Source organism: Dermacentor albipictus, chromosome 2, assembly GCF_038994185.2.
Source record: "Dermacentor albipictus isolate Rhodes 1998 colony chromosome 2, USDA_Dalb.pri_finalv2, whole genome shotgun sequence".
Taxonomy (NCBI): domain Eukaryota; kingdom Metazoa; phylum Arthropoda; class Arachnida; order Ixodida; family Ixodidae; genus Dermacentor; species Dermacentor albipictus.
In genome coordinates, this window is record NC_091822.1 from 172,210,379 (window position 1) to 172,233,136 (window position 22,758).

At 47.2% G+C, this 22,758-nt stretch overlaps 1 protein-coding gene and 1 long non-coding RNA gene across 8 annotated transcripts in view; one reads left to right on the plus strand and one right to left on the minus strand.

Annotated features, from left to right (window-relative positions):
• The window catches only part of LOC139056301 (uncharacterized), a 447,952-nt gene that overhangs the window by 221,773 nt on the left and 203,421 nt on the right, over nt 1-22,758 (minus strand). Inside the window, exon 2 of one of the 7 annotated variants that reach the window (XM_070534438.1) lies at nt 13,744-13,779. The exons of the other annotated variants lie outside the window; for them this stretch is intronic. The gene's annotated coding sequence lies outside the window, so the exon portion shown is untranslated. The remainder of the gene's footprint in view (nt 1-13,743; nt 13,780-22,758) is intronic. 7 annotated transcript variants of the gene reach the window in all.
• On the plus strand, nt 170-16,646 carry LOC135900915 (uncharacterized). The gene is made up of 3 exons (XR_010563976.1): nt 170-250; nt 1,275-1,401; nt 15,549-16,646. It is a non-coding gene; the product is annotated as an uncharacterized lncRNA (long non-coding RNA).

Consider the following 22,758-nt stretch of genomic DNA (forward strand, 5'->3'; position numbering starts at 1 on the left):
TGCCCGACACATGTCGCGCGTTACTAATTTCAGCTGGCTGCGATGTCGCCTGCATGCGCGCGATGAACATACTCACAGCTTTGTTATTCTGCTTACAACTAATGCAGCTTAATAATAGTCGCAAACCGGGTGAGTCGGTACTAGTTCATTTTTAAATACGCGCCGAAAACGAAGAACAAGAAGAAGAAGGAAGACAGGACGAATGCAGCTTCCCCACTCACTTGCCAACATCACAGCCTTCTGCGTGCCAGTAAGCTTTCAACTACAATCATAACTTTGATGTACAACTAGAACCGGAACCAGACAAGTTCTGCTGACCAGAACAGCTATACCTTGCTTTCTGCAATATGTACATTCCGACCTGCAAGGTTGCTCGAAGAACGCCTTGACATGCGCTTGAACAAACTGCGCGGACCCTGGGCACACTATTCTAGACAGCTTGACGTTTCCGGTGACTCGCTTAAGATGGCCACGGTGAATTCCATTTCGTTCCTGCATGAACGTTTGCTGAGTGCATCCGTCACGAAGCGCATTCGAGATTTCAGTTAGCCTATTTGCGAAACAAGTTCACGTCCTCCGTTCTAAGCGTTACTACACGCCCAAGACGCCTGCAAATGGCGAGCGTAGAGCGAATAAAGTGTCGCTACCGCTCTCCGGAAACTGGGCACCTGCCGCGGCCGCACAAAGGAAATTATCGCATCTGGTTAACCTCCCTGACTTTGTTCTCTCTCTCTCTGTCTTCCCGGAAAACAATTTTCCTTGGCATGGCGGTCACGTTCGCGTCAGCCAAACCATTGCGTTTCCAAATGTTTGTGATTTGCTTGCCTCGCGTTGTCTTCGTCATTGTGTGTTTTGATCCTGGAACTAAAAGGTAGCACGCCTTAGGGATGACCGATTCGCATCCCGCTGACACTTGCCTTGGGATGCAAGACGAGCAGCCAACGGACTATTTTTTAAGAGAGAGATTGATGTTTCGTGCTTTTTTAATGCATTAGCATTGTTAAGGTACTTTACGCAATTTCCGGGTGCTATGTACGTATGTATGCACGTTTCTGTCTATCTATGTATGTATGTTGTAACTAACCGTTTTCTCGGCTGATAGCTTCACTGAGTAGTCAGCGTACGTGTAATGGATAGCGCATCGGGCTGCCATGGGGAAGTAACAGGAGTCGAAACCGTCCATCGGACCAACTTGGGTCATGGAGTGTAGGGCACTGTGTACGTATGTGCCGCTTTTCAACGAACTTCATTCTCGCCAACTTGGTTCACTGCAGACGCAGGACCGGGTACAGTACCGCTGTTCGAAGAAACTCTTTGACGCCGACTTAGACCGCACTGCGTATCTGGCTCTCAGTATGTGCTGCTCCAACGAACCTTTTCGATGCCATCTTGGGTCACTAGGTAGGTGCCAGTAGGTGTATACCGCTCTTCAACGAACGACTTTCACACAATCTCGTGTAACTAGGCATGTGCCACTGGGAATGCGCCCCTCTACAATGATGAAAAAGGTCCCTTTAATTTATTCCATGCTGAACGAACTCGAGCACACGCCACAGAGGTTCCCCAGTGACAGCAAACCGACGCATTGGCAGACTGTGCCACAAATGCCATGGATATATGCCGCTTTCCGATGAACGTACGCCCTTCATACCAACACTCTAGCGAGCTGCGCCATGAATGCACTACGTATGTGCCGCTCTTCAATGAACCTGTCGCCAACTTGGATTACTGAGTATGTGTCCCTCTGGGTGCGGCAAGCGAGGAAAGAATTCTCAGCGTTTTCAGGCACCGGCGCGCCACGCTTCTAGTCTCGGAGGCCAGGCGCAGACTTCGCGGCAATGCCACTAGATGACGCAGCGTGCCAGAAAGAAGCGCGAGAGCCCGGTGGTTGGATAGCGCGTATCTCAGCGTTCGCATGCACTGACATTTTGGAGGCCACGCATAGGCTTCGCGGCGGCGGCGCTAGATGGCGCCGAGTGTTCTTAGGGAAGCTTCTACAAGCGCGATAGGGAAATGGTGCAACATAAGCTCCCTGGACTGATGTATGCTCACGGGATAGTGCTACTAGGAAGAGAATGCAAAATATTTACAGATGCTTCCGACTATGTCGGACGAATCTAGGCCTTAAGTTCAGCACAGAGAAATCGGGAATTATGATCTTTATTGAAAAGACGAGTAATTAAGTGGTGTGTCAATTTAGCAGCAAGTCATACCCGCAGACAAACAACGTAACTGCCTGTGCGCATACATAAACGAAGGAAAGACTTACTAAAGCACCCACCAAGGTAACCTGAAAATAAAAGGTTAGCGTAACGCAGCAATAATCAAACATAGAGCACTTCGGGGCCACATCAACTTTGAGGTTGTGCGTGCAATCTGGAAAGGAGTAATGGTGCCAGCGCTAACATTCGCAAATGTCATTCTGTGCTTAAAACCAGATATCTTGTAGGGGTTGAAAGTTTATCAAAAATCGGCAGGCCGGTTGGCTTTGTGAGCCCACGGTAAAACCACAAGTGAGGCCGTGCAGAGTGAGGTGGGTTGGGCCACTTTTGAAGTCAGAGAAGTGCAGAGAAAAATTAGTTTTGAAGAAAGACTCAAGAACATGAAAAAAATTAATGGGCGGCTTAAGTGCACAAGTATCTGTGCCTGAAAAGCATGAACACAAAAAGGAGGAGAGGTCACGAAAGATGGCAACCAAGTACAGTGTAATTCAAAGTGTAAATACACAACCATCAGCCATCAGAAAGAAGGTGAGAGCAACAGAGTCGGCGAATTGGATGCAAAGCATGGAAACAAAATAGACCAAAAATATTCACAACAATGGGAAGATATATATCATAATGAAAAATCTATACGAGAAAACAAAGGGCAGTGTTTTGGTAATTGTAGGTCGGATTGGTTCCCTAAGGACAAAAACCTACCTAAGAAAATATTCTCAACAAGATGAGGCATGTGTATGCTGCAGCAACAATCCAAAGACCATTCAGCACATCCTAATGGAATGCGAAGGAATTCACCCACTGGAACCCGTAGGTAACGTACACCTTCCAGAAGCACTTGGATTTAAAGTGGACAGAGGCATAAACCGGTCAGCAGGGGAGTAAGCAAGAAACGTCTAGCGTATTAGTGGAAAACAAAGCAGGGAAGAGGCTGATACGACCGGTCCCGTTACAGGAATAAGCTAGCGGCAATAGATAGACAAGTTTTGAGGAAGTGAAAAAAAATAGAGAGTCGTATACAAAAATGCTAGACTGAAAAGCATATATGGAGTACCTGATTAACTCAAGCACACTAGATGACTATTTGTACCCGTCCCATATTCAAGGGGATGCCAATAAATCATTATCCATCATAATCACCATCATGAAAGTGCACAAGAAGAGTCACCCTGCTGAACACGCCTCATACATACCTCGTTTCGACTGCAGCAATTCGTTGTATCGCTATAATACCATCGCCTTACTGTCGACAATCATCGTGAGATGGGTTCTGCCGCAATTTTGTATCTGAACGCAGTGCGTTGATATATTCAGGCTATGCCATTTCTTCCCCGAAGCTTGCGTAGTTTTCATCGTCTTGCCAACGCGCTCTTTTTGGGATCGACGGCAGGCTTGCAGTCCGCGTACGTCATGTTTTTGAAATTGCCCGTGTTTTTCCCCCGAGCAGAGAAGGCATGCGACTCACCAACCGACGCCACCTTCAATGACAGCAACTCGACCAAGAAGAATTTGCTCGCCCGCAATCACCGCGCGGAAAATTTCGCGGCTGCACCGGGCGGAGTCGCCTCCCTTGCGTGTCGAGTGCGCGTTGATTCGAACCCGCGTGCAACGCCTCGGTCTGGCTGCTACACAGACACATGCAACAAGCGTGCTTCCTAGAGATCGTCGAACACTTGCACCTCCAGTACATGTACGCTTGTCGGACCGCGGGCGCAAAAATTGAGCTGCTACCTGCAGGGCCTGCCTGACGAAAGTGTGTGTGTGTGTGTACATATATATATATATCATTGCTCCAGCATCTCAAATAGGTGCGATGTAATGCTCACGCATTTGTCTCGCATTTACCGCTAAATCGCCAAGTACCTTTTTTTCGCTTCTGCTGTGTCATCTAACATGCTGTGTCATATTATTCTATCTTCATATTTTGTTATTCTCGTACGCGCCATCCCCTTCCCCTGCTGGCCACCTTTCAGGCTTCAGAAAACTAAGCTAGACAGATACATCGTGGCCAGCAGCAATTTTCTTTCTTCCCATTCGGAAACTAGAAAGTGAGCCGCCAAATGCTAGTACTTCCTCAATTTTGGACCAGTATCACGTGTTTCCTGCTCAGAGTATTCTTGCACAACAAGCGTACACTGAAGTGACGCACTGAGACGTACGAAATTCCACAACTATGTATATGAAGGACACTTTTTTCCATTAAACAAGGATATAGCAGCCACATGCGGTGGAATGTATTGCAAGTTTTCTGTTTGGTATGGAAATTGTATTCATTTTACCTGGTAGTCAAGTGTGGGAAAATGGAATCAGTTGGTTTCTTCTACTGCATTTTCACATCTATATGCGATTGCTGTTGTTAGAGCTGACAGAGGCAATGTTGCAGCATGTCTGTCTCCCGATTAACCTTCCCGCCTTTCGTATGCTTTTTCCTCTCCCTCGCTTTGCTAATCGATGTGGTCTTCAGACCTGTCTAAAAATATGCAGAACATCAAGGTAAGGACAAGCGACCACCTTAAGATTTAGAAATGTGCATTCTGGCAAAAGTTACTGCCGTAAGAGGGCATTGCGACGCTATAGATGGCTGGTGACACCATTAACTAACAGAAACCGATTAAAACCGACAAATTAAAGCTGGCGCACTCTCTCGCTTTACCTTGAAAATGAAGGGGAAAAAAGTCAAGCAGGGATAAGTAATACAAAACGGTTCCAAGCGACTAAGCACCTGCGTGGAACCATTCACCCCATGCTCTGATGCTGGGTACAGTCGAGGTATTGAAAAGCGTAATGAAAGCGGTTCCTATCAAATTGAATTTTTTTTTTCAAACTTCGTATCCCTCGCTCAATCGATAAAACTTTTCAGGATTTGACTTCTCAATTTCTCGATGATTTATTCAGTGGCAGAACGCTCCTACCTGGAAGCGCATTAAAAAGAAATTTTACTTTTATTGAAGTAACCCGTGCCAAAATAAAACGAAGAAAAAAAAGCGATTCCCCTACATTGAGGCCGGTCTTAAGTTACGGTTCAACACTTCATTGCCACTGCATTATGTTTGATAACGACGCAGCTAAATAAGTATAACGTGACGTTGGTTAACCATCCATGGTAACATCTTTTAATTCCCTAATTGTTCAGTATTATGAGTGAATGCTGCAGCCTTTGTCAGCAAAAACTATAGGCAAGTATTAAGCGTGCTCTTAGGCAATAGGACGACTCTCTTTGGGTTGGGGAACACGCTATCGGAGAGCAGCTTTGCCAACGGTTTATATTCACGTGCTTTCGTTTTTGTAGCTTCCTGTCATGGACAAGAAGCTGCCATGCTGTCATACTACTGCCATACTGTTCCTGTCACTAGTACTCAGTAAGAAGAGTGACAAGAAGTCGCTCGCCTCACTTCAATGTCAAAAGGGCAGGCAGGCTTCCCAGTGTAAACTTCGTACTTGCACTGAACTTCTGTGGTCCATTATAACCGCCTTTCCCACAGGAAGGCACGTTCGCTACACCAACGCATGTATCTTCTTCACGCAGGATTTACCTAATTCTTTTCGAGTGAACCGCTCACATGGAGCTCAAGATGTTTGCCAAGAAGTTCAGTGCTAACTTTGGCGAATAAACACTCGGCTTACCTTTCTTGTGCACACGTACGAGTCTAGAGTAATGGCTGCACTTTCCGTTGATGTCACGCTTTATATCTTTACACTGGTATTACTCTCCGAGACAGCTTCCAACGTTGATAAACAGAGGATGTGCGCGCGCAAAGTGGCTCTCACGCCATCAACAGGTAAACTCCCTACAGGAGACTCCGCCGAAGAAACCTTTTTGCCGCTGCAGTGGCACTTCATTTTAGGATTGTGCTATTTGTTATTCGTAGCTCTCTTCGCTAATACGGAATTGTACTTCGTTTTACCTGCCAGACACCCCCGAAGAACTACCTATAAGAATTATGGCGCGTCTACGCTTCTTGGAAGAGTATAAATCCGGCGATTCTGGTAACAGCGCCATGACTGCTTCTTTCCGTCACACGCCTCCAGGGTGCCGAAAAAACGTATGTTCACAATACATCTGGTCTCACGAGGTTTTACGTACGCAGAGAGACAGGTCCTTTACGGTTATCTGAATTGTGTTTTTGAAGTGTTTCAGCAAACTTTTTGCTGGGCAAGACAGCGCCGGTTACTGTTCATGCTTTGTCTACCGCGCGAAACCGGCAAATTGAAAAGAGAAATTAACTCCATGTGTTCGTTCGTGTGCCCCATTCCCCGAGTTTCGTTCGCTTCGCGCAGTATAGGAGATGAATGTACATCCAGTTTTATTTTGTCCTCTCAGGAAGTTCCTTTTGGTTAGCCTAGGCTTAGCGGATCCACCTGTACATGCATTGCGATAATAAATCTGCCAACTCCATTGCCGGTGGCTCCTGAACTAGCGTTGCTCTATCCCACCGAGCAAAGGCGTTTTCAAGCAGCTGATTCCTTTTCGGTTTCTTAAACTGAGTAGACAAAGCTCCCTCTACCAGCTCCTGGCCTGGCTCGGCTTTCTTCTGCCAACAGAGCGGCGCAGATTCTTCCTCCACAGCAATATGACTCCCCCGAGGCAAGATCTCGGCTTCCAGCATTTGTTACTGGTCTCTCTCTCTCTCTCTCTCTCTCTCTCTCTCTTATTTCTCGCAAGGACCATTCGCCGTCCTTGCATGCCGCTGAAATGTCCTCTGATACTATTGCGCTCATCTTACGGACGTCGTTTCTTTCGACAGAAGTCAGTCGTCCCTCTTTGTTTTCGCTCTCACAGAAAGCGGACATCTGTAGCTATATAGGCCCTATAGTTCTCACTTGCGCCGCTTCATCTAGACCCGGGTTGACCGATGGAGGTGAGCAAATGTGTGCTTTGCAAGCTCAGTTTGTTCGCCGCTTGTTTTCTCTAATGTCCCTAGATTTTCTGCTTTATATATTTAAGTAGCGACATCTACCTCCTCTCCCAGCTCCCTCTCACGCGCAGCTGGCGTCGGCCGCCATGTTCTTTCTAACCTCCTGAAGCGGCTTATCCACAGCTTCTACCGACACGCTGCCACCGCGGCCCGAATCGAGCACGCGCCTTATAGGAACGTGTACTGAAGGTGGAAACTACGCTTTGTGTCAGTAAAACGTGCTAAAAGGCGGCCGCGACAGATATGCACATTTAAATACCTTAAACTTAAACATGTAAAAACTGAGGCGCTGACTCGGAAGTGCGAAAGGTCGAAAGCGTAAAACGCTGTGATATGTCTCACGATGTTCCAAACAAAAACGACGCACGCACACAATATATATATATATATATATATATATATATATATACACATATATATAACACAATATATATATATATATATATATATATATATATATATATATATATATATATATATATATATATATATATATATATATATATATATATATATATATATATATATATATCACGGCGTTATGAAGAACATAGGTGCCGGAAACAGCGATCTGCCAGAAATGAGCGCGCCGCCCGAAAATATTCATCCGCGGCGCTTCAAAGCTTGTCGCTGCTTTTTAAGAAAAGGCAAAACTATAAGGACGTTAGTTTCTTTATCAGTGTGCACTGGCGTGATTAAAGATGCTGCGTATTGTTCAACCGCTTCTTCTTCAATTCGTTCTCCTTCTACTATACCATAACATTGATCATGAAGCTCTACGATCTTACACTTAGGGTGGCAGCGATTTACTTCCGGTTGCTTGCCGAGAACAAGCGCCGAGGTTAGTGTAATAGACGCGCCAGCACGCGCAAGCAGTCGATTCAATGTTCCTTAATGCGCAGTCCAGTTGCGCGGACGCTTTTCTTTGATAGCCTTCGGCCGAGGCGAAATATATTTGCTCGATTCCTACGAACTCTGCTACTGTAAGACGCGCAAAAAGACGACGTCGTTTCCGGTTCAAACGAAAAGCGCATGCTCATTCAGCTTGTCGCCGCGGAAACGCCGTTGAATGTGCAAGTTCTTCCGGAAGCCGAAATTAGTTCGTTCAAAAAACGCTCACACTGCAACACTCACGCTTGACAAGCGCTCTAATGCTTCCCAGATCTTCTTTGTAAAGTGCCACCACAGGAAACAACAGCAAATCTTTTCTGCCTCGACAGGGTTGGGTGGTGCGGGTGGTGGTGTCTATTCGGGTAATGTCTACTATTGCGGGTGGTGTCGAATCCCATCTGTTTTCCATCTACAAGCGCAGGGATGGGATTGAGAAAGTTGGTCAGTGTATGCATATCTAACTTTAATGATTACAGGGGGCTTATCACCTGACGCTCTCTAAAAGCGCGGGTCGCAGGCGGTTATCTGCAGAACTAAATAGGTAGCAACTCGCCTCCTCCTCATCCTCATCTTCCTCCCCCTCCTCCTTCTCTCGTTATGTACATGGGATAAACCATGTCTACCCCTCCTCGACCAATTCTTTCTTCTTCTTTTTTCACGTTCTTTAATTCTCCATATAATCATTTTTCGTTATCCCGTAGTTCCGGAAACCGTGACAGTACAGGCTCCACACAAAGTCTTGAATTAATGTCGAGAAAGAGCTTGGCTGGTCGTTGTATGAAGACTTGTTTCAATATGTGTACTTAGACTAAAGCAGCATCGCGAACAAACTGTCTGGGCCCGTTTCGCGAAAAAAATATTTCGCATTCTAAAAATTCAATTCGCATAAAGCTGTTTGTAATCCTCTTGTAGCGTCCTACCCGGGTCCGGTCTTAGTGCTGTTCGCGACTGTAATTGACGTTGTAATGCATTTGCTTCTACTGCAGTCTTAAAGCGTTCTTGCGTTTAACTGGAGATCTGCTTTCTACTAGATCTAAGACTGTGTTCTTTTTTTTACGGTTTCAATTATTGCGACAGAGCACTTACCAGTGGCCTCAACGTTTTGCGAGACCGAAGTTAGCGCAAGACTTAAAAGGATACCAGTAAGACAGCCAACAGTACTATTGTGTACAAATAAAACACAAACATGACCGATTCGAACACTAGCTTGAGGAATGGAATCGTTTCGTTCGCATGTCTGATGCAGAAGCGAAATGTATTTTCCTCTTTAACTAACGATATTCTGCGTGTAGAAGTTTAAACAAATTTGAAAAGTCGCCTGCTTTGGACACCACATCCTGATCTCGTTTTAATGATTTTAGTTTTCGTTTGTCAGCCATAGTTCTTGTACTTAAAGAGAAACTGAATTTCGAAGAAATCGAACGTTTATTATGCGCAGATTTCAACAGCAACTTTAAAGAGTATGATTATGATGATGAATAAATTTTATTGAAAATGAGGAGACGAAAGAGCAGACAAAAAATTATCGATATGAGATGCGACTTTTCCTTTGTTTTTGTTTTTGATTATTTATTTATTTATTTATTTATTTATTTACAATACTGCTACTCTCACTTGAGAGTGTGGCAGTTGGGCGATACAGTATACATGTATATCAGTATGCATCTAGGCAGAACAGTTAATTGAAAAAAAGGAAAAAAGAAGCAAACAATTGCCCAAGGATAGCAATATATGAAAGAAGCTGAGTTTAGGAACAAAAAAATGCATGTTTACATATGACCGTTGATCAACATGATACTAGCAGTGAAGAACATGTAAGTAAACAGTTATAGATGAAATAAGAGCGAAGCCAAAGATAAGGCTTAACGCGTAATGAATTGAAAAAAAAATCTAGGCAAGCAATTTAGCAGGAAAATGGCAGTTACAACAATCGTCTTAGGACTAGAAGTAATACAGTAATGAAAATTTATTTTGGGAACAGAGCGTATCATATGTCCACATAACGACAACCAACAATAAAGAAAAGGGAAAAGAAAAATGGGACGTCGAAAGGAACACAATGCATAATTTGTGACGATGACACATGTGATGACAAATGATTTTATTTACGCATTGCAGCTTCTACCGGTGAGGTAGATTCGGACAACGATTCGATGGCGGTTAGAGCAGGATCAAGTCTGTTCCATTCAGCTTTTGTAAGGGGGAAGAATGAATAGTTAAACGTGTCGTTGTTGCATTTGTATTCTGTTAAAATGTACGCATGTTTGTTACGTGTTTTTCGAACCTCAGAAAATGAAATGTACCTGGATACATCTATCTTATAGTTATTTTTTAGAAGCTGAAACAAGAACTTAAGGTGAGTGTGTTTTGCTTTGGTAGATAGCGTTTGCAAACCAGACTGCGTTAGAAGATTGCTCGGTGAGTCAGCGCGTTCATATTTGTTGTGAATGAAACTTATAGCCTTTCTTTGTACGGCCTCTAATTTTGTTATTTTAGTCGTTGTATGAGGAAATCTGACTGTTTTTGCATATTCAAGAAACGGCCTAACGAGCATTGTGTAGGCCTGTAGCTTCGTTGATGTCGTAGAGAGCGCAAGGCTTCTTTTGAGGAAGAATAGTTTGCGTAATGCTCCTGCGGTGATGTTCGAAATATGTTTATCCCACCTGAGGTCTGCGGTTAATGTAACTCCCAGGTATTTATGTTGTTCAACTTTAGTTAGTGGTATACCGTTGATCTCATATGTATAGATGGTCTTGTTTTCCTTGTTACAGTCATGGCCACAGACTTTTTTAGGTGAATTGACATCTGCCAATTAGAGCACCAAATAGCTAGAGTGTTGAGGGATGTATGAAGTGCGATATGGTCACTATAATTAGTGAATGCCTTAGATAGATCAAGTAACAATCATGTCAGCCTGGCCTCGTTGATTCACAGTAAATGCAAGATCGTGGGCTAGTTCTGTTAGTTGCGTTACTGTTGATAAACCACGGCGAAAGCCATGTTCGTAGGGAGACAAGAAGCCAATGCTCTCTAGAAAAACCTTACGTTCTTTAAGATTATGTGCTCTAGAAGCTTACAGGATGCACTAGTTAATGAAATGGGTCTAAAATTTCACATTTCTGCTTTGTCGCCTGATTTATGTTGTGGGGATGCGCGACCCTCGCGCCTCCCCTGATGTTTTTTCCGCATAGCGCGTCTCCTGTGATCCCGCTTCGCCGCGTGGCCTGCGTGACGTCAGCGCGGCCAATGTGGTTGAAGCGCAGTCCGAGAGATGGCGCTAGTGTTGCGCTGCTGCGGGGTTACCCTCGGCGGGAGAGACAAGGCGCGCTCTCTTGGGTTCGAGACAGGGAGCGGGACGGACGTGCCGCACGTGCAGCAACCCTCTTGCCGGGCGGGTCGCCGAACAGCGCGGACATTCCGCGCGCGCGGCGACCGATGCATCTGCGAGACCGCCTCGCGTGGCCGCCTTCGAACGCGCCACGATTCGCGTGACTATACACGCGAACGACCAGGCGTTGGGATCCAGCATGGGGCGAACATATTCGCTCGCGAGGACGCGGTGAGTCGGACTTCTAGATTTGTCGCGCGCCCATCGGCATGTTTTGTGGATAGCAACTCGGCTAGCAGGCATTGATGTATGAAAGGTGCAATAAATGCCCTTGTGATTGTTTGCACTACTGTGTTGTCGTTCCTTTGTCCCAAGAGTACGGTGTGAGATATCCCACATCAGACCCCACAATGTGTAGGTATTATCTTTGCAATTCTCCAGTCGTTCGGTAGTTGTGAAGTCGTGAGTGATTTACGAAAAATTATGCCAAGGTATCTACAGCACCACTCCGCATACCTTTTCAGAAAGTCGTTAGGTATATGTTGTCAGGACCACTGCCGTTTTTAGGGTCAAGATTAAGCAGAAGATTAAGTATGCCAGCGTCCGCAATGTCTAATTTGCCAATGCTTGCATCCTGCCTGGTTAGAACGGGGGAATAACGTTTAGTATCTGTAGTAAATACTGATTGAAAGAAAATGTTATATGCGTTGGCTTTCGCAGTTTCTTTCTCTGGGCGTAAGTGGGACGTTTCTCTATCATTGGTGCGAAAGTGCCTCCAGAATTTTCCGGGATTATTTGTAGGAAGGCTCGGTAACGTTACATTAAAATAATATTCTGTCGCACGTTCGGCTGTAAGCTTGAATTCTGCGATTGCATTAGGCAGTTTCGTCACGATGGATTCATCTCCGCCTTTAATGTTTATTGTTCTACGCAATCTCTTCAGACGGCGCTTTGCGTGAATTGCTTCCCGGGTTATCCAGGGATTATTTTTGGGTGGCCGCTTCATTTTAGTAGGCACGTAGTTCGTGACGCAGTAGAGGACGATAGATATTGTCACAGTCGCTAATGTGGAAAGAAGACGACGCTGATGGTGGTCTTAGAGAAGACGAAGAAGTGTTTAAGAGTATCGATGCTCTACGCTTGTTGGCTCAGCCATTAAAAGCCACTTGTAACTAGACGAACGCTTCTTCCTTCCCGTAACATCATTGGTGGAGGTGCGGGGTGGATGTGCGCACAATAACTGACATGCTCGCAATGCATGTTTCCTCCAATCATCGCGACTGGGACATTGCTCTACCATTTGTCACGTTCGCCTACAATTCCTCGTGCCACGACACAGCTGGCTATTCCCCCTTCTATCTCGTCTTCGGCCGTGAGCCAACTTTGCCTTTCGAGACACTCCTCTCGACCACGCTCGATTCGCCGACAGAGTACACTCGGGATGTCATAACCACAGCGACCCAAGCACGCCAGATTGCCCGCATTCGTCTTTCTGCTTCACAGACACGCCAGAAGTGCCGTTACGACCAGTGCCATCACGACGTGCATTATGAACCAGGTGCTCTTGTGCTAGTCTGGTATCCAACTCGGCATGTTGGTCTTTCGGAGAAACTCCTCTCGCGATACTATGGCCCTTACCGCATCCTTCACCAGGTGACCTCTGTCACGTATGAAGTGTCTCCGCTGGATGCCACGGTGCCTTCACCTCTCTCTGACATCATCCACGTCAGCCGTCTCAAACCTTACCTTTCTCGGACAGATGAGCCGCACCAATCAGGTGCTTTTTCCGACGAGGGTGATGTCACAGTCACTAATGTGGAAAAAAGACGACGCTGATGGTGGTCTTAGAGCCGACGAAGAAGTGTTTAAGAGTATCGATGCTCTACGCTTGTTGGCTCAGCCATTAAAAGCCACTTGTAAATAGACGAACGCTTCTTCCTTCCCGTAACAATATGAACATAAGCCAAACGGAACTTACGTCAACAGAGGCACTGGAACCCATTTGGAAAAAAGGCTCGAACTCGTGATCAAAGTATGTTACTATGCTATTGTCATCAGCGTTTGGGAAGTCGGTTACTATGGACACAGGAAAGTGGGCAGTAATACCAACAAGTGGTACCACACATACTGGTACGTCGGGATCTGATATTCCATGAATGACGTCAGATCGTACATGGTTAATATCAGAATGATGGCTGATAAGTATTAGGTCAAGAATGCTTTGAGTAGTTCCCACCGAACGCGTTGGACGTGAAACGACCAACGCGTTCATAATCGTTCAACACTTTGTGTCAGCTTCCCCTTGCCTCCTAGACCTTTCGTCGTTTTCTTTAGTTTCTCAAGTTCTCTAAAAAGTGCGAAAAACAAACTTCCCAACGTGGGCACTCACTTTGCGTTTCGTCTCTTGCCCACTATGCGGCCGCGTCTGGAAAGACAGCATTCAGAGTCGCGTTCGACGAGAAATGCGGGCCACCAACATGTGAAAAAAATTCATTTTCTTCCTTTCTACTGCTCAGATATCTACCAAACTTGGTGAGAAGATTCTATATCAAACAAACAATTCAGAAGAAATCACAATAAAAAAAACACAATTTTATCACCGAAATCGGTATTTTAGCCCCGCATCCCCCCTTAACGAAGGGTTCGTTTGCGAAGGCTGGCTGCGTGACGTAACGCTCTCTCCTAACTTTTTCCACGGAGGAAGGAAAAGGTGAGGAGAGAGCATTACGTCACGCAGACAACCTTGACAAGCAAACACTCCATTAAGCCTATATGTTTGCTCAGTGGAGGCCCGACCCGTAACTTCTTGCGTCGAGATCACGGAGCAAGAATGGAAATTTACTGAGACGTTTGGTTCCCAGTAGCTATGCCAGTGGTTTTTATTATGCGTGCGCTTGTTCAGCTGCCGTGCGGTGACTCCGCCTGGAGGGTGCAAACACTAAAACCAACCGCGCACTTTGACTGCGATCACGTGCGGGGCTGACAAATTTGGCTTCAATCTCGTTGCGCGATGCTCCCTCCTAACTTTTTCTTTCCTCCATGCAAAATGGCGTCTCCATCTTCAGGCATGCGTTCGTCACGTTCTGGCTCTTCCGTCGACTCGCCAAAAAAGCTTGTGACGAACTTCACCAACAAATGGCTTTCTAAGCAGACGAACTAAATGGTACGTATGCAACGTTGATGCTGCAACCACACGTGTCCACCTGGAGCTCACCACCATCGCCATGCATAAACAAGTGAGCCAGCTGGCCGGCGCGTTTGCGCGTTCTGTGAACAGCATGAAAGCAGAGTCTCTTCGAGGTCCGCTGCTATCTACAACGCGCAGATCTGACTTCAAGCGGGGAAGCAGCACTAAGAAAACTGGAAGGACATGAATACACCTGTATGACAGCTTCACGCTTGGTGCCTTGAGACGCAAGGTACATTAATATTTCATGAGTAACGATCTGCCTACGTCGGCGAAAATCGCTAAGGATGTGTCAACTGACCCAGACATGCCGATACCTTGTGTGAAAAAAAGGACTGTGCGCCAGACTGCTAAACGACATTGGCTTCGCTTTCCGAAAAAGGAAACGCAGCTAAGCGCTTTTGGAAAGACAGGACATTGTCGTGTGGCGCAGAAGCTACCTGCGGATGATGCGGAAGATGCGGCAGCAAAAAAAGGTATGTTCACGCAACGCTCGTTCATTACATGCCACTGTGTGGAATATGGCGGGACTTAGAACGTTGCGTCTTAGAACACAGCGCAAGGAAGCCCGGCAGGTCCCAGGCCCTCAGGGAATCGATGTCATTCGAAGCAGTCGGGGGTAGCCTAACAAGTTAACGAAATGACTATGACAGCACCAAGAGGCGGGCGGTTGTTTCATGACCTACATGACACGCATGTCATGGCATTCATGTCATGACCTATCACTTATGCTCGTCCTACGCTCTTGTCATAATATGTCAATTTTCGTACATGTCAAGTTAATGGAACAACCATGATTGCACCAAGACGTAAGTAGTTAGATACTGTCAAAGTGGAAAATGTTCACCGAGAAATGCTTCGCATTTAAAAAGCGTGTTATTGCTTTGAATTGTGAGCTGGTTGCGTCTTGCGACGCCACCAATTTTTGTGAATTGGAGTGAATTTTGCTAACGTGTACTCTGTTAAATGAAAAGTAATACCAAGTGTGAGTACCATTTTTATTGCAGCATTCTGTACTTCTCAGGCGAGACCTGTTCCCCAGGTCTCGCCTGCGACCGTCTGGGAACCTGGTCTGAGACCTGAGCAGGACACACAAAAGAAGAGGCGTGGGAAGACACCCATGTTGTGACATGGCAAGACACTTTCCGGCAAGGAACAATGACGGGTCTTCGAGCTCCATCTGGCAAGGGTGATCGCCTCAGTGTGCTCCACGCAGGCGGCAAGAAGGGCTTCGTAAATGGAGCTCGCCTCGTCTTTCGTTCGAGGAAGAGTGTTGGTGATAACCATTCAGAGATGGATGCTCACGGTTGTTGAGAAGTTGTTTATTGAACAATTATTGCCGAACAATGAACTCACGAGCATTATTGTTATAGAAAATGCAAATATCATAACGTTCAGCTTAAAAAGGTGATATTTAGTCGTGCATGAGAAGGAATAACATTTCCTTTTATACCGACCAGCGAAATGCGTGGCTGCTGGTGAATGTGAATGAGCATAAGCGCATGTATATTGGGTGCAAAATGGGCACCCTCACCAAAGCAGCTGGTAATGATGTTTTAACGCTATCATCGTATCACTGCGAATTCAATCCTATAGAGCTGCTTTGGAGTCAAATGAAACGGTACGTGCGCGCAAGTAACGCAACTTTTAAGCTTGACAACGTAAAAAAACTTTCACATGCAGAAATTGACTTAATAAGCGAGGAAAACTGCAGGCGGAAGTGCGTTCATGTGGAAAGAATCGAAAACGAATTGAGGGGCAGGGGTGGTGAAATTGACGACAATATTCAGACCCTGATAATCGAGCTTGGCTCAGATTCGAGCACAAGCTCCGAAGGTAGTGTAAGTGAGCGAAGTACCTGGGAATAACTACCGTGAATGTATTAGTTTGATTCCTTGTGTTCCATTTGGCAAAGGACACTTGCAAACCAAGCTTTTTTTCCAATTTTCATGAAGCCGCTGTTCGCGATCTCACCTTTGTCGGTAACTGTTATCTTGTCGAACTCTGTGTTATAGTTCTAATTCGTGTTCTCATTTGTGTCTCGTAAAAATATTGTCTGCTGCTCACTGGAGGCGTCAAAAATAATTTTAAAAATCTGCATTGAAGCTTCTCAGACGTTACTCCGCTGAGAAACTCTTCACTTTTTCATCAGTTCATTGTACCCTCAGGCCACTATTTCAATTTGCATCGCTATATCACAGCTGCATCTCTAACAAAACTGACATATCTTTACTGAAACAAAGCGACATACAAAGCCGTGAGAAGCGCCACATAATCGTGAACATCACTGTGACATGACTATTTCTTTATTTCTTGCGCTGACATGTTCCTCATAAGCTCATTTATCACCTGAGGTCGAAACAACTGAAAAGTCTAACATCGTCGATTCGCGATTAGAAATAATTACTGAATTGCCTTTATCTGCCTTCAAACATGCACAGGAGCTATGGAAGTTCAACAAACGGAAAGAAAAAATGAGACGCGCGCCAAACCGAGTGTTTTGCGTAGGAGCATATGTGCAGAAGTTCCGCCTCCGTAGCCTTCCCTTCATTGCCCAGAAAAGTTGTCCGCGAGTATGGTGTTGTCCCGTATTTAACTGTGCACTGACCAACTCCGGCAGTTTCCCGTTGGTCTCGTCTCGCGCGCCGTTGAGGAGCGACGCCTGTAACGCCACTGGCGGCACTCATCACGCCAGCCACCGTGAGACGCCTGGTAGCTGCCAGGGCGCTGTTTCTTCTATACCCAGCAGCACTTGCTTTGCGTGCTGCGTCGCGCCAATATGTGGCACTCGCGCATAGTTATAACCCGGCCCGTCCGGGTAATCCAAGGGAAACGCCTAACCTTGCTATTGGTCTCAAGTGCGAAACTGCCCCCCCCCCCTCCCCCTTTTTTTTTTACGGAACAAATTTCATGCGACAAACTTTACATTTGATTTCAGTTACAAATGACAAAATATTCCGTATTTGATTTGATATTCCAAGGTTGTTATTCTCGAATATCCGTCTTCAAGAACAAGAACAATTTCATTCCTCATGAAAGAAAATGAAGGAAGGCCTCCCTTTAAATGGCAGCGGAAATACAAAGAACAGCAGTATTAAATTATAGTTGAGATAGCACGCAGTTAATATGATAGATGGCTTGGAACAATGTAATTACACAGCTATTTATTCACATGATTTAAGCAGAAAATGCATTTTACACAGATCATTGCACACACAGGAATAAATCACAAAGCCATTGCAAGAAAACGAAAAAAAAATCTATTCAGAGAGAAGAGAGAGAGATTAAGAAGAGGAATGGTAGGGAGGTCAACCAGACGAGCGTCTGGTTCGCTACTCTACATTTTGTGTTAGGGAAAATACTTTCATTATTCAAATCTCCCTCATGTACACACAACGTCAGTTTCATCGCTCAAAAGGCACATGCGGTTTATATCCTTGTATTGGACAGCGAACAGCTTCTCGTTGCTTTTCGGTCGCGCCTTGATTCATTCCCTGCGCTTTAATTTCTGAAAGTCAATTCTAGATTTACTGTAAAGACAAGCGTTAACGGCTAGAGCATCGGTATGCTCTGCAGTCTGACGTTCACCATCCACAACGCGGTGAAAATTAGTCGGCGCAGTGTGACTCACGTTCAACTACACCATTGGTGTAGAGCGACGCGCTGACTGCCGATTGAGAAGACGACGTCAGAGCTGGTTATAGAAATCTAACGCTAAGCTTTACTCACTGAAGTGAAATAACTAAGAAGACCGTGTTTTCTTGGTATTGTTCAACGCTTAGTTTACCTACCCAATTCATGGCCACTGTGGGCGTGCGCCACAACCTCTCAGATCTACAACTGAAATTCGGGGTCCGACAGAAACCCGCCTGGTCGGGAAAATTTGTAGCGTGAAATATCGAGCGCCGACCAATCGGTGAAAAAAGGAAAAAGGACGTTTCGGCTACACTACGGGAGCCGATTGTGAACAAGGCTCCCGTAGTGTAGCTGAAACGTCCTTTTTCCTTTTTTCACCGATTGGTCGTCGCTCGATATTTCACGCCAGGTCTGCAACTACAATAACAAAGTCACCGTGGTGCACTTATAAATGGGCGGCAAGTGAAAGTTCGCCTCAACCACATGCACTCGATCACGTAGAATGCATCGGCTGGAGTAATGATAATCGCTTTCCCTGTACCTTCTTTCAGAACTAAAAGGTAGTTGTTCTAAGTCTTGTCAATGGTCTTGTAAGTTTTCTAATCTTCTCAAAAGCAAGCTGAAATTGCACCTTTGTAAAACTTCGTAAAAACAAAGAGATTAGCAAAAGAAAGAAATATCCGAGGACACCTAAGCACTTCTTATGAGTTGTGAATACGAAAGCATTAAATGTCCTATTGAACGCCTCTGGGCGGTCCATCGAGTTACGAACTCCACGCGGGCAAGCGGGCGCGTTCAGACGCTTGTCGCGTTTTGATCTGGTCTCACCGAGGCTCAGTTAGAACGCAGGCGACAGCTTGAGCGCACAAAGAACGCCCGCATGACACAGGCTTCTGAGAGTACGAGGGAGGGTAACGTGGAGTCGCGGCGATGCCCTCACCCCTCATGCAACACCTGGCGCGCTACTCAGCGCCACCTAAGGTCTCGTTGCGTTACTGAGGCAGCAGACGGCGCATTCTGCAAGAGTCCATCTAGTGGACTGTCTATTTCGGCCGCTTCTGATTGGATGCAGCTGTACGAGCGAGGAGGACAAGAGCGGCCCCAGCCAATCGGTAGCGGCCGAAATGGACAGTCCACTAAGTGGGCTCCAACAGAATACCTCCCCAGGTGTTCCCTTTCACCCACTCTGCTCCGTCGAGGCGCACTCGTACCGTGGCGTCGTAGCCAATAGAAATTTAGCTGCCGTTTCGCTGCTACAGACGCCACCTTGTTCGCTCAATGAGCCATTTCACGCTTTTGCAGCGCTTTTGTGGCCTTTTGTAGCTGTGATTTGAAAGCGACCGGATTGAGTCAGCTTCTGTGATCCGGACTGAGTGACCGACTGATATCTCCATTGGACTTTATCTTCTTTTAATCTTTCCGTCCTCCTTTCCCTTTCCCCAGTGTAGGGTAGCCAACCGGGCTCAGCCCTGGTTAACCTCCCTACCTTTCATTTATCATTCCCTCTCCCCCCCCGTTGACGCTTTTGCATCAAAAAGCCACACCGTCGCTATACCGCTTATACTGCAACGGGGGTGTTCGCCTAGCAGAACGGTCCCTCGTTATAGGTTGTAGCGCTAGGCTTAAACAGATCGGCGCTATATCGTAACGGGGAAGCAAGCACTTCACGTCGTCTTCTTCTCATCCACTGGCACCATGCCCACTGCCAAGTGCCTTCAGTACAATCACTCCCCACCGAAAGAGTAGCCATCCTGGCGACCTAAGGGCAGGAAAACACAGGGGGGTCATGGCACTGCTTGAGCCGGGAGACGTGCACAATTTCCTGGCCGCGACGACGCTGGTCGGAAGGCGCTTCCGTTGGCTCGATGAGGTAGTTGACCGCGGATGTTTTTTTCAGTACCCTATAAGGACCGTGGTACTTGGAGACCAGCTTAGAGGAAAGGCCTGGAGGAGTAGAGGGCACCCACAACCAGACCAGCGAGCCAGGAGCAAAGCACGTAGCCGCAGTAGATGAATCATGGCGATGCTTTTGGCGCCACTGGTCCTGGGATGTCAACGAACGAGCGAGCTGGCGACATTCTTCGGCGTAAGCAGCCGCTCTAGAAACAGTCGTGCACTCCGAAGCATCTGGTCGGTAAGGCAGAATCGTGTCCATAGTGCATGAAGGTTCGTGTCCGTAAAGGAGAAAGAAAGGGGAGAACCCAGTGGTGCTTTGCTTGGCGGTGTTGTAAGCGTAGGTGACGAAAGGCAGAATGCGATCCCAATTCGAGTGGTCAGAGGAAGCATACATGGCCAACATGTCGCCAAGGGTGCGGTTGAAACGCTCTGTCATCCCATTAGTTTGAGGATGATATGCCGTGGTGGTGCAGTGAATGATGCGACACTCCTTTAGCAATGCTGCAATGACGTCGGAGAGAAAAACGCGACCGCGGTCGCTCAGTAATTCTCTAGGTGCTCCATGGCGTAAAATCAGGTTTCGAAGGAGAAAACTGGCGACGTCTTTTGCTGTGGCAGATGCTAGGGCTGAAGTTTCGGCGTACCGCGTGAGGTGGTCGATAGCGACAATAACCCAGCGGTTGCCGCTTGGAGTGTTGGGAAGCGGACCGTATAGGTCAATGCCGACGCGGTCGAACGCGCGCGCGGGGCATAGTAAAGGTTGCAAGGGGCCGGTGGCATGTTGAGGTGGCGTCTTGCGTCGTTGGCATATGAGGCAGGACCGGACGTACTGGCGAACGAAGCGGTACATACCGCGCCAGTAGTACCGAAGCTGGATGCGAGAGTATGTCTTTAAGACACCAGCGTGGCCGCATTGGGGATCGTCGTGGAACGTGGCGCAGATGTCAGGGCGCAGGTGTCGGGGTATAACAAGCAACCACTTGCGACCGCTCGAATTGTAGTTGCGGCGGTACAGCAGGTTATCCCGAATGATGAAGTGCGCTGCTTGACGACGGAGCGTCCGAGAAATTTGCGCTGGCGACTGGCTAGACAGGAAGTCAAGAAGCGAAGAGATCCATGGGTCCTTGCGCTGCTCTGATGGCATGTCGGTAATGTTGAGGGCGAAGGCTCCATGTGTGGAAATAGACGAGTGGACAGGACCGGAGGGCAGGGGTGACCGGGATAGAGCGTCTGCGTCTGAATGTTTTCGGCCGGAGCGATAAACAACGCGGATGTCGTACTCTTGTAGGCGCAATGCCCAGCGGGCGAGCCGACCAGTTGGATCATTTAAGGAAGATAACCAGCATAGGGCATGATGGTCGGTCACGATGTCAAATGGACGCCCGTACACATAAGGACGAAATTTTCCGATTGCCCAAACGATGGCCAGACATTCCTTTTCAGTAACCGAGTAGTTCGCCTCGGCTTTGGTAAGGGTGCGGCTGGCATACGCGACGACGTACTCTTCGAAGCCATCCTTGCGTTGCGCAAGAACAGCGCCAAGCCCGACACCGCTAGCGTCCGTATGGATCTCAGTTGGTGCAGATGGGTCGAAGTGTCGCAGTACCGGAGGAGAGGTGAGAACGCGTCGCAGTTCTTGGAATGCGTCGTCGCATGCCGGGGACCAGGCTGATAGGTCAGAACTGCCGGTGAGAAGCTGCGTCATGGGGGCGATGATAGAGGCAAAGTTACGGATGAAGCGCCGGAAATATGAGCACGAGCCGATGAAACTGCGAAGCTCTTTCATGGTGGTTGGTTTGGGGAACTCGGTTACGGCGCTAAGTTTCGTGGGGTCCGGGAGGATACCGTCTTTGGAAACTACATGACCGAGAATAGTAAGCGTGCGAGCGCCGAAGTGGCATTTCTTCAAATTTAGTTGCAGTCCTGCAGTGGAGAGGCACGCAAGGACTTGCTCGAGGCGGCTGAGGTGCGTCGCAAAGTCGGTGGAAAAAACCACAATGTCATCCAAATAACAGAGGCACGTTTTCCACTTCAGCCCTCGAAGAATGCTATCCATCATTCGCTCGAAAGTGGCAGGCGCGTTGCAGAGGCCGAACGGCATGACGGTGAATTCATATAGCCCATCAGGAGTTACAAAGGCGGTCTTTTGGCGATCGGCCTCTGCCATGGGCACTTGCCAATACCCGGAGCGTAGATCCAGCGAGGAAAAGAATTCCGCTCCCTGCAGACTGTCCAAGGCATCGTCGATGCGCGGCAGAGGATATACCTCTTTGCGCGTTATTCGGTTAAGGCGGCGATAGTCGACGCAGAACCGAATGGAGCCGTCTTTCTTTTTAACAAGGACAACCGGAGATGCCCAGGGACTGTTAGAGGGCTGGATGATGCCACGCTCCAGCATGTCGTCAACGTGCTCGTCGATGACACGGCGTTCAGCGGCCGACACACGATACGGACGCTGGCGCAATGGTGTTTGTTGGCCGGTGTCGATACGGTGAACGACTGCGGACGCCCGGCCCAAGGATGGTTGGCCAATGTCAAATGAGGCACGAAAACGCTGGAGGAGCTTGATGATTTCGGTGTGCTGCGCAGGTGTGAGTTCTGCGTCGACGGAACGAGCGAAGACGTCTACAGGGGCATCGGTCGCGGCGGCAGGAGTTACGGCACAAATCGGAAGTGATGCCGTAT